Here is a 13,463-nt window from a genome sequence, read left to right as displayed (position 1 = left end):
CTAGAGGAGCCTGGAATCTTCCAGAAAAGGATCCAAGAAGCTATCAAAAGCTTCCTGGGGCTGTGAGCTTTGGCAACTGCCTAAGAGGCACCAAGAAGACTGTTTTACAACAGCAGAGTCAGGCTGCAGGTAGGCTGATGCCGAGAATGGAGGCTTCTAAACATGAATAATGACCACTACCTGCTCTCAATAGAAAACATTTGGAAATGCTCCCAGCATAAGATGGGAGCTACGTGCTAAAATGAGAGCGCTAACTCCTGAAAAATGGGTGGGATTTATTCAGGAAAGGATTTGGAGGGGCATGATACTTGCTCAGAATGGCCTTGCATACGCATAAGAGAAAAAGCTTTCTCCAGATGTAGAGATGGGGATAGTGGAAAAGGAAGATTAACACCCAGACACCCAGAGCAACATCCACAGACAAAAGAGAAGAGCCAGGAATCGCAGGCATCAGCCTAGTGTTTGCCCAGCTGCATGTGCCCAGCAGCCATCAACTGCTCACTCATCAGCAGAAGAAAGGCAGCCTCCATAGGCTGCCTTTCTAAGAGGCTTGAGTTCCATCGAAGGCCACCAACAATGGATATTTTCCCTGTCATTTCTATTTTCAGAGAAAATGAGACATTGGGGTGCTTCCTGCTGTTCCATTACTGAAATGATTCTCAATGTAGAAAACAAAGTCTGAGTTAGAATTCTACTAGATTGGGGATATTATCCCCAGCACCTTAGAGATCAAGGCATCCCAAAAGGAAGGTGTTTCATTACCTGGGTTTTTTCCCCCGAGAGAATGAAGAGGGGAAGGTGGTGAGCTGTGACAAGCCAAGCCGGGGTGGGCGGCAGCAGAGGTCTGCGGGACACCTGCAGCACATTTCTGTTGGAGCTTCACAGGGCTATGTCTTTTCACAGCTCTATTGAGAAATGACAGGCTCCCACCCTCAGGCCAACAGCTGGAGCTGGGCTTTTATTACTGGGAAATAGTGTTGCATCTGAGTCATTCAAGGTTGGCCGTCCTGGGGACTAAAACAGCCCCCACTCCCAGCCCTGCGGAGGATGTCAGTGAAGCAGGTCATCTTATCATAGTCGGTCAGCTGGGAAGTCAGTGGTGTGGGATTACACAGGGGCAGAGAGGGCAGGCAGGGCCCTGAAAAAACCTGGCACATGTGTAATCGTGTGTTAGGAGAGCATGTTCACACATGGAAGACCAAAGACGATGGCACTGAGATAAGCTGGCACTGAGATAAGCTGGCTTCCATGGCACCATGGAAGTGCTAAATACTGTCATAAACAAAAACAGCACTAGAAAAATGTCATGCTTTCAGATGACGATGAGGAGCTAACACTTGAGTACATTTCCTTTTTAACTGGAAAAAGCTGGAGTATATTGCGTAGGCTGTAACACTGCGCTACTCATTGCAGAATGAATCTATCACTTGCTGTTCTTCTGCTTCCTCACCCACTTCCCGTGACATAGCTGGTGGTTATGCGTGTAGAGGGGAGGCTGGAGCCTCAGTGCAAAGCACAGTTGTTTACAACTTTCCTGGAAATGGCTGTTCTCTGGTTGGAGGCTGGCACCATTTCCACGATGCCCAGGACAGCCCCCACCACAAAGAACCATATAGCTCAAAATGTCTATAGTGCCGCTGCTGAGAAACCCTGCTTTTTCAGAAAGACAGAGTAGCAGTGGAGGAGAAGTCTCCAAGTATTGGACAATGGGATCCTTATCTTAAGTCTTAATGAACCTTGGGATGCAGAGAGAAACAGCTCTAATGTGGGGATAGTTTCTGCAGGACTCACAGGGGGATCTCCAGCACAATGACTGATTTGTTCATTTTAGTTAATTGCCAAACAGGCCTGTACATACCATGTTATTTACAGATTAGCATTGTGAAGCGCCTTCTGCTGCCGCGCACTGCCATCAACGGAACGCTTGCAGAACATATGTAAACAATTAAGTGTGATTTACTGGCTGGGTGTCCCATGTTTACAGAAATACTCAGAGAGTGTGTGTGCTCGTCTACCTAAGTCACTGGCCCAGGCTCAGTAGCATCTCCACCTCGGGGACTGCAGCAAGGTCTCTTCATGTGTGCCTTATTCCTCTCTGTGGAATCCAGCAACCACATACCGGTTTCACAGTCAATCCCATGCTCCTGACCACACTCTCTTGCTGTAGTTCCCCAAACAAAAACAATGATCCAAAGGCGAGTACAGTGGCACATGCCTGTAGTTTCAGCGACGTGGAAGGCTGATGTGGGGAGTTCAAAGATGTAGTGCATTCTGATGGCACCTGTGAGTAGCCATTGTACTCCAGCTTGGGCAACATAGAGATGTCCTGTCTCTTAAAACACACACACACACACACACACACACACACTAAAAAAACAGCACAGTGTTCTAGATGACTAGCACCATCTCTGAGTAACTAAAAGTGAAACAGAAGGAAACACTCTCCATTTGTATGGTGACTTGTGGGTTACTAAGTGCTTTCCAGTCCATAGACGCCTCTCATTCTCACAGATGCATGATGTAATTATTATAGCCCTTCCATATGAGAAGAAACAGGCCAGAAAAAGTTGAGAAAGAGAGTAAAATGGGTTGGAACAAATACTCAGTATTTTATGCCACACTGAAGAAACACAGAAGAAAACACACAGCTGCTTCCAGGCCACCTACCTCTCTAGCAAACATGGAGTTGCTTTTATAATGTGTAACTAGAGTCATCTTCTTCTTTATAATTTACTTTTTTGAGACGGAGTCTCTCTCTGTTGCCCAGGCTGGAGTGCTGTGGCGTGATCTCAACTCACTGCAACCTCCACCTCCCAGGTTCAAGTGATTCTCGCACCTCAGCCTCCCAAGTAGCTGGGATTACAGGCACCTGCCACCATGCCTGGCTAAATTTTTTTGTATTTTTAGTAGAGACGGGGTTTCACCATGTTGGCCAGGCTAGTCTCGAACTCCTGACCTCAAGACATCCACTCGCTTCAGCCTCCCAAAGTGCTGAGATTACAGGCGTGAGCCACCATGTCTGGCCCTGAGTCATCTTCTTAAAGGCCTGCTCAGAGCTGTGTGAGAATGAACTAATCCCTTTAAAGGCTTCAGTTGAGCCACAACACTGAAAGTGCTGTGAGTATAGTTCTTGAACTCATCCCCATCTCATCCTCCTAATTGGTGTGTATACTCTGCACAGACCCTGAATTGAGAGTGTATTAATACCGCTTTCATAAACTCTTTATCCAGGAAGTTACTCCATTGGCTCTAAAATCAAGACAACCCCTGGTTGGGATCCCAGCTCTCTCCTACCTGGTAAAGAACATTCAGAAAAAACACTCGGTAAAGAACACGTGATGTCCCCCAAATAGCTCCAAGGTGCTTCACTTCCTCTAGAGTTCAGGTGCTGCACTGAGAGGCAGCATATGGGCCTACAGGGTTGGAGGGATGGGAGCCAGGAGCTCCAAACTGAAGCTTAAATCTTGGCTCTGACACTTGTCTCTTGCCCTCATTATCATCAATTTCTTTCTGTGTTCACTCATATGATCAATTACTGCCAGGCATATTTAGAGACTTGGTGAGGGTCTTGCTAGGAATTTCTTTCCATGGGTGACCCAGTGCACAAGTGGGGTCTGCGGACAATGGGTGCCTGTTGGTGAGGGGGTGGGACAATTCCAAATACACCCCAGTGTCCAGCGTTCACCTTGTCCTATGGGATCAAAGCCTGTGTCCTCAATGACTCAGTAGATGTGTCCAAGTGAGCTGGGTATGGAGGGTGCACAGTGGCAGCACCTCCTATGGGAAAGGCACTGGGCTGGCAGGAAAGGGCAAGATGCCATCCCAGGGGTGAAGCATCCCTGAGCTCAGGCCACACTGAACATCAGAGCCATGATGCCCGCAGCAGGCGCCGTCAGCAGCTCTCAGCATCACAACCCAGCACAGGACAGGTCCACAAGGAAGCGTGAGTAGGTAAGAAGGTGGATGCCCTGGAGCAGCCGGGCCACCCCAGGGAAGTGTCCATGCAGAGCTGGGGAGAGTGTGGTGTGTTCCTGCAGAGCAGATGGAGATTAACTGCTGGGAGATGTTGTGGACAGCGGGACAGTGTGGCCAGTAGGAGCGAGGACTCTGGAGTCTGGGCATGACTCTGTGGTGAGACCCGCACAAATCACTTCTCTGTGCTTCAGATATCCCAGCTGTGAAATCGAGCCAATAATACCTATCTCATCCTCTCTCATGCTTTCGGAGAAGACGAAACGCATTAACTCTCCTAACTCGCATTAGCACTCTGCCCAGTACCCAGTGGGCACCGCTGTAAGTGTTCACTGATACTGTTATTGTTATTTTCACCCCTGAACTAGTATATTTCAGCAGTCAATATCCAGGCCACCGTGGCTTCAAACTAAGCACGTTTGAATTGCAGAATCTCATATAATCACTGGAAATAAATTATGTTGGCTAAAGGATTTCAGTGATATTCGTGATATTGCTTCAAATAAATCGTAAGTGTGAAATAATAATTAACAAAAGAGAAATAACTAAAGTGCAAATTTTAATTAAAAATATATTTTGAAAGTATGTTTCATCTCATGATGTTTTAGCAGCAATAGTTCTCTGCTCGGAGGCTCCACATCAAGCGGATCAACTACTACTATCTGGTGCAAAATCCTGCATAAGCCCGGCCTGATGACCAGGGCTGGGCTGGCTATAGAAGAATCAATCACTCGGCAGCTTGTTCAAAATCACAGATTTCCAAACCCAAGATCTAGAGAGTCCATGTCACTGGTTTGCGATAGAGTTTGGGGTCTGTGTTCTGATCAGGCTCCCTCGGTGATTCTGAGGTTTGGAGTCACGGGACCAGAGAACCCGTGGTCTCCTAAAGACGCCAAGACATTTCAGAGAAGCAGGGAGCTGGAACCTGGAGGAAAGCCCATACGCCAGGCCGGGGTGGGAGGGGCCTTGCCACACTGCATTAGAATTTAAGGTTCCAGAAACCTCTGCTCATTTGTAGGCTATCATTTTTTTCCCCCTATGCTTTAAACTTAGATATTTTTCTCAAGTTCCAAGATTGTGATTTTAGCTGATAACGTGATTTTAATCTCCTAGGTCAGATCTTGCATCCTGTTTACTTTATTAGATTCTGATTTCTGAGTTTCCTTAGTCTGGCAAATGGACCTTAATTTCCTTTACAAGATGATCCGCTGTGACATGACAGCTGGCCCCAGTGTGAGGCCTCATCTCCAGTGGAAGTTCAGGAGGAGAAGTTGAGATGATGTCCTAGATTTCTGAAGAGAATATTTCCTCAACACGCTGTGAGTGGGAGGAGTATGTAGATGGTAGATGGAGTGACCTCAGACCACAACAGTGACCTCCTGCCACAAGGCAGCATGCCAGGGCTTGGCAGAGCACACTTCGGTTTGGCTTGTTTCCCTATCACTTTTCAAGATCAAATGTGCCTTAAATTTTCTATCCTCTTAGAAGCTTACTCTACCCTGAGTCAGTAAATTTTCTTTTGCAAACAAACCTGTTGCTTCTGTAAAATGCAGCCATCTTCTCCTAACCTCTATAGATGGAGCATCAGCTAGAATCTGCCTCATCGCCTTTCATGTATTTGAAGACAGTAATCCAACCATCTCATAGCCTCTGTGGTCACTGAAACTATTTTGACTTCCTACTAAAACACCTCATTATATCTGGATGGCTTTCTTCAGCGGGACACACAGTTTTCCAAGAAGGTATGTCTCAAACCTTAAATCTAAAAAATGTAAGTGTTTTCTTGTCACAACCATATGAACCCATTCCATCTCCATAACATATCAACATTTTATGTGAAGACAATTTAGATAAAGGTAGTCTGTTGCTCACTTGTATTTGGCATCTCATTTAAGATGATTTTAAATTTACTCGTCTTCCCTAATTTTGCATGCATATATTTTTCTTTCTTCAGGACTATCCATCAAATCTATGTCACTTTTGTAAAGTCAAGACATTTCCCCCAACAAATCCGTCAAGTGAAGCATATCTTTAAGACCTACGTGGGGAGCCAGCGTTCACCATCACCTGATGTCCTTTAGCACTAACTATGTAACAATGACTTGTTGCGTCTCCTACAGTACACCCAAGGACACACTCCCCATTTAAAAATTATTCAACCATAGAGCACTATGCAAACACACACAATTATGAGCCATTCTTACTTTGCACTTGAATATAATCATACTAAGTAAAAGATTAGCACATTGAGGCTGGGTGCGGTGGCTCACGCCTGTAATCCCAGCACTTTTGGAGGCCGAGACGGGCAAATCACCAGGTCAGGAGTTTGAGACCATCCTGGCTAACACGGTGAAACCCTGTCTCTGCTAAAAATACAAAAATTAGTCAGGCGCGGTGGTGGGCGCCTGTAGTCCCAGCTAGATGGGAGGCTGAGGCAGGAGAATGGCGTGAATTCGGGAGGCGGAGCTTGCAGTGAGTGGAGATTGCACCACTGCACTCCAACCTGGGCGACAGAGAGAGACTCCATCTCAAACAAACAGAAAAAAAAGATTAGCACATTGAATCCATCATTGTATAAAAACAGTAATATGACCAAGTAGAGTTTATCTTGGAATTGTAAGGGTGTTTCAACATTAGGAAATCTACTAATGTAACACAACATTAATAGATTAAAGGAGAAGAATAATATCATCTGAATTATGGCCCCCAACACTATACAAATTCAACATCCTTTTTTTTTTTTTTTGAGACAGAGTCTCACTCTGTCGCCCAGGCTGGAGTGCAGTGGCACGATCTTGGCTCATTGCAACCTCCACCTCCCAGGTTCAAGCAATTCTCCTGCCTCAGCCTCCCAGGCATGGCTATTTTTTGCATTTTTAGTAGAGACAGGGTTTCACCATGTTGGTCAGGCTGGTCTTGAACTCCCGACCTCAGGTGATCCGCCTGCCTCAGTATCCCAAAGTGCTGGGATTACAGGCGTGAGCCACCACGCTCAGCTTCAACATCCTTTCTTGATAAAGCTTTAGCAAGATAGGAAAAGAAAGGAACTCCCTGCCTTCATAACAGTAGTTTCATAGAAACCTAAACCAAACCCCATTTTAAAAATTAATTTTAAGTTCCATGGTATATGTGCAGGATGAGCAGGTTTGTTACACAGGTAAGTGTGTGCAGTGGTGCCAAACCCCATTTTCAATGCTCAAATATTAGGTTCATTCCCATTAATGTCTGGATTAGGCCAAGGATGCTGTGGTAGGCAGAATAATGGCCCCCAAGGATGCCCATGTCATAATCCCTGAAACCTGTGAGTAGGTTACCTTACAAGGCAAAAGGAATTCTGTAGATGTGATTAAATTGAGGATCTTAAAATGAGGAGAGTATCTGGGTGGGTCCAATGTAATCATAAGGATGTGAACGAGGAAGGCAGAACCCTGTGTTCAAGTCAGAGAGATTTCAGGATGCAACACTGCTGGCTTTGAAGATGAAAGGGGCCACAGGGATGTAAGCAGCCTCTAGAAAAGGAACGGATTTTCCCCTCAGAGCCTCCTTCTGGAGGGGATGGAAGCTCCACAGTCTTGAAGACACCATGACTATAGTCTGCTGAAATCCATTTAGGACCCCTGACCTCTGAGACTGAAATATACTGAATGTATACTGCTTTAAGTCACCAAGTGTGTTGTAACTTGTTATAGCAGCAGTGCAGCATCAGATGCCGAACTGCAAAGTGGTGCTGGGGGCCTCAGCCAGTCCACTAAGAAAAAGAATGGAGTTATAAACCTTGAAAAGAAAAAGAGTCAAACTGTCACCATTTTTAGATATGTTTTTCTTTCCACCAGAAAATCAGATAATTAATTGAAATATTATTATGTTAATAACAGAGTTCAGTAGAAGTGCTCAGAATGGGATAAATCTTAAAAAATAACTTCCTGGACACTAGAAGTAACCAATTGGAAAATGTGAGAAAAGAAATGGTTCTTCTCTCACAATCACAATAAAACTGTAAAACACTTAGAAACAACCCCTTTGTAGGGACATGGATGCAGCTGGAAACCATCATTCTTAGCAAACGATCACAAGAACAGAAAACCAAACACCGCATGTTCTCACTCATAGGTGGGAACTGAACAATGAGATCACTTGGACTTGGGAAGGGGAACATCACACACCAGGGCCTATCATGGGGAGGGGGGAGTGGGGAGGGATTGCATTGGGAGTTATACCTGATGTAAATGACGAGTTGATGGGTGCTGACGAGTTGATGGGTCTAGCACACCAACATGGCACAAGTATACATATGTAACAAACCTGCACGTTATGCACATGTACCCTAGAACTTAAAGTATAATAATAATAATAATAATAAAGAAAATAAATAAATAAATAAAATAAAATAAAAACAACAACAACAAAAAAAGAAATTACAAATCTCCAAAAATGATAAAATTTTACCAAAGGAGTTTTAAAACTGAGCAATCAGAAAGATATACCATATTATTAAATAATGCTCATTTTGTTTTCTCAAATTAATCTGTATATTAAATACAATCTCCATCAAAATTCCAATGGAAATTCTAAAACTTTACCTTGAAGAGAAAATGAGCAAGACTAGCATGCCAACAGAAAACTATAAAAGACAAGAAGAAAGTAAAGACAGGAGGACTTGGCTTATCAGATGTCAGAACAATGTATCACTCCAGTAAACCAAACAGTATGGCATCATTGTAAGAATGGACAAATTGAGCACTTTAGCAGAAGCAAACCCAGAAGTACTCCATTTATGTACGGGGATGTAGTATCTAGCAAAAGTGGTACTTCAAGTCAGTGATAATTTTTACTAATTAATTAATGATGAGATACCAAATGTAAATGACCAAAAAACATGAGGAAAGATTCTTATTCCTCACTGTTAATAGAAATGTAAGTTCAATTAAGAACAAGTTCATTTTTTATCCCTACTCACAGGTTTCAGGGATTAGGACATGGGCATCCTTGGAGGCCATTAATCTGCCTATCACAGCATAATCTGGACATGAATGGGAATGAGTCTAATATTTTAGCATTGAAAACGGGGTTTGGCACCATTGCACACATTTACCTAGAGACTAGAAAAATCCGAAGCAATGGAACGCCCAGCATTAGTGAGCACATGGCAAAGCACTATTGTTAAAAGTGCACGTTGGAACAGCTTTTTTGGAAAGCAAAGCAATTTGAGTATATTTATGATATTATGATTTTACATATACATAATGATTTTATTTTATTTAAATATTAAATAAATATATTAAATTTTTATTATTTGATTATTATTTATGATATTATGATTTGATTGATAGATAGGTTTTCATCCACATTTCCAGGCTTATAACTCCCACAACTCTTGTTATAGTCCTTTGTTATAATGCGGGGGCACTTCCAGCCTTAGAAGCAGGCCTCATGAAACAGAATCTCTCTCTGTGACCTCCTGTTCTTTTACCTGGCCAAGGCAAGACTCGAATCTGACAGTGGGTCATAAGACCCTCATTCCAGAAAGGGCCCTGTCCCATATTCTGGAGAAAAGAATGCTGCACAGAGAGGCCAAGAAGAATCTGAGCAGACCGGCCTTGCTGGGTTTAGGTAAAGCCCTTGGTGCCCAATCATATTTCTGCACAGCTGTCCAAGTTTCAGTCATGGATAACCAATGACGCTCCATCACAGGCCCAAAGGACGCACAGTTCCAGGAGCTTCTAGAGAGTGAACACGGGCAGGTAGATAGGAAGGTGAAGAAGAATTCATCCACCTGCCTGGAGAGTGGCACACCCCAGCTTCACAGGGATGGAAGCTCCTGTGCTCAAGACCCTTCCAGACCTGGCCCTATGCATCTCTTCATCTGGCTGTTTATTTGTATCCTTTAAAATATCCTTCATAATAAACCAGTAAATGTGTTTCCCTGGATTCTGTGAGCTGCTCTAGCAAATTAATTGACCCCAAAGAGGGAATTGTGAGACCCCTCACGTAGAAGCCAGTCGGTCAGAAGTTCGGGCGGCCCAGACTTGTGGACCTCAACCTTCAACCTGTGGGATCTGACACCAGCTCTGGTCAGTGTCAGAAGTGAACCGGAGGACACCCAGCTAGCGTGCAGAGCTGCTTGCTTGCAGGGAGTAATCCTATATATTTTGGGGCCACAGAAGTCTTCTGTGTTGATGATTGTTGTGGTTTTTGTGTGAGAAGAGAGGAAAAACATGGTTTGAGAGTTTTTCCCTAAACAGTATCTATAAAAATTACGCGTAAAATTTGTTTGAGCTCTGGAGACTATTTTTTTCAAGTCAAACTATTTATGGCACCCTAGCAGATTAAATAGAAATCCCAGCTGTCGGTTGAAGAGCGGTGGGGCCCTGCCAGGCTCCAACCTCCCCTCCCACTGCATCCTCCACCCCGATCCCCAGGCATATCCAACCAGGTCAGAACTTCATGACTGCAGACCATGGGCTTAGGGTGGGATGTAAAAGAAGTTGCCTTTTGTAAGCAAAAAAACTGAAAGGAAAGTGTCTTGGAGGATCTTTCTATGTGAAAGTGAACCAGTGAAGTGAACTCAGTGAAGTGAACCAGACCCAAATGATCTAGTGTTCCCCTAGAATACTGAGAGGATTCTCCCCAGAGTTACCTCATCACCATGTGTGCAGCAAGTAGAGTTGACATCGAGTATGAGAAACTATCTGAAACAAAGGAAGTCCCATCAAAACAAAGTTTAAAAAAGCAGCTGGTAAGCGTGGCGTTTAATTAAAGAAAAAGAAATAAAGCGGACCAAACAAGAAACGCCTGGATCAGGAATATCTGAACAAGTTACACAAAGAACAAGACTGAAAAAGCCTTTGAAAATGTCTTAGATATGAAATAATATTTGCAACTTGAAGTTTATAAGACATTTCACATTGATTCAACAAAGGAGCTTTTTGAAATCATCTTCCCAGGTGCTACGAATATCTCAAGAGTCATTTTGTGATTTTAAGTGCAACATCCTATGAAGCCCTTCTCAAACCCTGTTCTCTGCTTACAATTTAATAAGGAGCCTGATCTTGGGGGCTACATCATAATGTTTTATGAAGCCCACAGAGGAGTCGTCGGCTAGACCTGCAGCAATCATCAAGCTTAGTCCCAGATGGCCACAAAGAGAATGCCCTGAGTCCAGTGTGGGACTGAGTCAGGTAAAAGGACAGGGAGAGACTGGAGGCCAGCCAGCTCCTCCCCAGGAGATTGGCCTAAAATAGGCATTAACATGAGACTTTAAGGGTCAGACTTTTGGCATTTCTCACCTGTAAAAAGGATCACAAAATTCTGAGATATGGGAGATGAAAGAGTAGTTGATATCAGAAATTCTAACTACCCTCGGTTCTTACCTGTCTCTCTTGGTGACTTCAGGCTACTGCCTCCAGAGGGAAATGGAAAGTACTGCCAGCCACAACACTTTACCCTTTATCAACTCACAATTCTTACTTGATGATACCTCCCAACAACTTGCCACCAGTGTAGACTCACAGCTGCCCCTTTCAAGAAGGACATTTGGAAACATAGTCAACAAGTCTCCCTGGGCTTGGTTACCTGACAACCCAGAACTGTGAAGGTTGCTAAACAAATAGACAGGTGGGTTTTGCCCTTAACAAGCTTATAATCCAGACAGGTGGGTTTTGCCCTTAACAAGCTTATAATCCCACCTAACGACACAAAACTCACTCAAGTCAATATCAAAAGGACCCCTTTTGCAGAGCACCATCAACAATATAATATAGACACAATGAAGCAAGTCCAAGTAGAAAACATCCCGGGGATGGGGCAGAGGCTAAGTAGAGGCACCCTTTCTTCTCTAAGCTCCCTAGGTTTGTGTTCTCAAGCTTGGCTGCCCACTGACATCACCTGGAAGCTTTTGAAACTTGGAATTTGTGGTCCCACCCACAGACGTGCTGATAGAATTGATTAAATATCCTGGGAATCAGGATATTTAAAAGCCTGACAGGAGATTTTAATGTGCACGTGGGGTTGAGAACCACTCATCAAGGTGATTCCACTTTGTGGGCAGGCAGAGTTCAGCACCACGGCCCACAGTGCTGAAAAAGGGGACATCTGTGCAATGGCCGCTGATTTGGGTGATTTGAAGCTGATTGATGAAATTTTAAGAGCAGTTTGGCATGAGTACTGTTTCTTTGGTGGACAACACCACCTGAGTGACACAGGGTGCCAGAGAGCCAGCAAAGTTTGATTTTGTTTTTGTTCTTTAAAAAGACAGACATGAGCTATTTGCCCACTGAGGGGAGAGACCCAGTAGAGAAATGGTTTGAAAAACAGAAGGAGCATCCAATTTAACAGCGCCCCAAGGAGACGGGGTGAAGTAGGGTCTGGACTAGAGCGCACATGTGAGGATTTTCTTTTATGAAGACAATTAGGGGAAAGGGAACTAACACTGATTGAGCACCAACTCTGTTAGGTACCGGGCTAGGCACTTCATAGGCATGATTTCATTGCATCTTCCCAGCAAATCTGCAAGGACCTCTGTAACACAGAAGGTCCTATACCCAGAATCCCTGGGTCTTGACTCTTCCATGTGAATGATATTTCCAAATCAAATACTCCAAAAGAGCAGTGATCAAAAAAATGTTCTTGCAATCTCAACATAATTTATTATGAAAAGAACTATCTGAAAATAGTATAATAAGTCCAGCTTCAAAATAAAGAAAATAATTGACAAAATCTGTCAAACATGTAAAAGTGGGTGCCTATACCTAAGAGAGTCCAACTTCTCCCCACAGGTACCTCATGGCCATATTGTGAGCAGCCGTTCCCAGGGCTCTCCTCCCCAGAGTGCACAGGGCGAAGGACAGGGTCACCAAGGGAGAGTCCTCGTCACTGTCCAGGGTCTTTGAAGGCTGAAAGAGCAAGAAGTTAACTCAGCTTTCACACAGGTTCCAATATGTACCAACACAGACTCATAAATGTAGAGTGACAGTGGCTTCGTAAGTCAGCCACGTGGTCATCCAGTCCCCTCTAAGACGACCTCACAGACAGGGAATGCGCAGCTTCCTGAAGCAGTTTCTGCTGTGGTTGGACATGAAATAAATAAATAAATAAATAAAAGTGGAAAAGTTATTTTAGGAGAGAAAAGGACCTACAACATGGGCCGATGACCTGCTTTTCTGGGATTTGAAATATGGCACTTCGGGTCATAAAGATGGGCAGTGATTACAGTCAAATGGGTGCCCAACTTAATACTCTCCAATGCAAAGAAGAGGCATGGTTGAGCAGGGAGAGAAGAACTTGGATCCAGTGTGAAGGAGAGTCCTCTGTTCTCTAACAAGGAGCCCTGTGGGTTGACTGCTTGACTGTAAGTCCACAATCAACAACCAAACTAAAGGCATCTTTCAGCTTGGGCATGGTGGCTCATACCTGCAATCCCAGCACTTTGGGAAGCCAAGGTGGGAGGATCATTTGAGCCCAGGAGTTCAAGACCATCTTGGGCAACATAGCAA

The sequence above is a fragment of the Piliocolobus tephrosceles genome, chromosome 1, assembly GCF_002776525.5.
Source record: "Piliocolobus tephrosceles isolate RC106 chromosome 1, ASM277652v3, whole genome shotgun sequence".
NCBI classification, from domain to species: domain Eukaryota; kingdom Metazoa; phylum Chordata; class Mammalia; order Primates; family Cercopithecidae; genus Piliocolobus; species Piliocolobus tephrosceles.
This window is presented reverse-complemented; position numbering follows the sequence as displayed.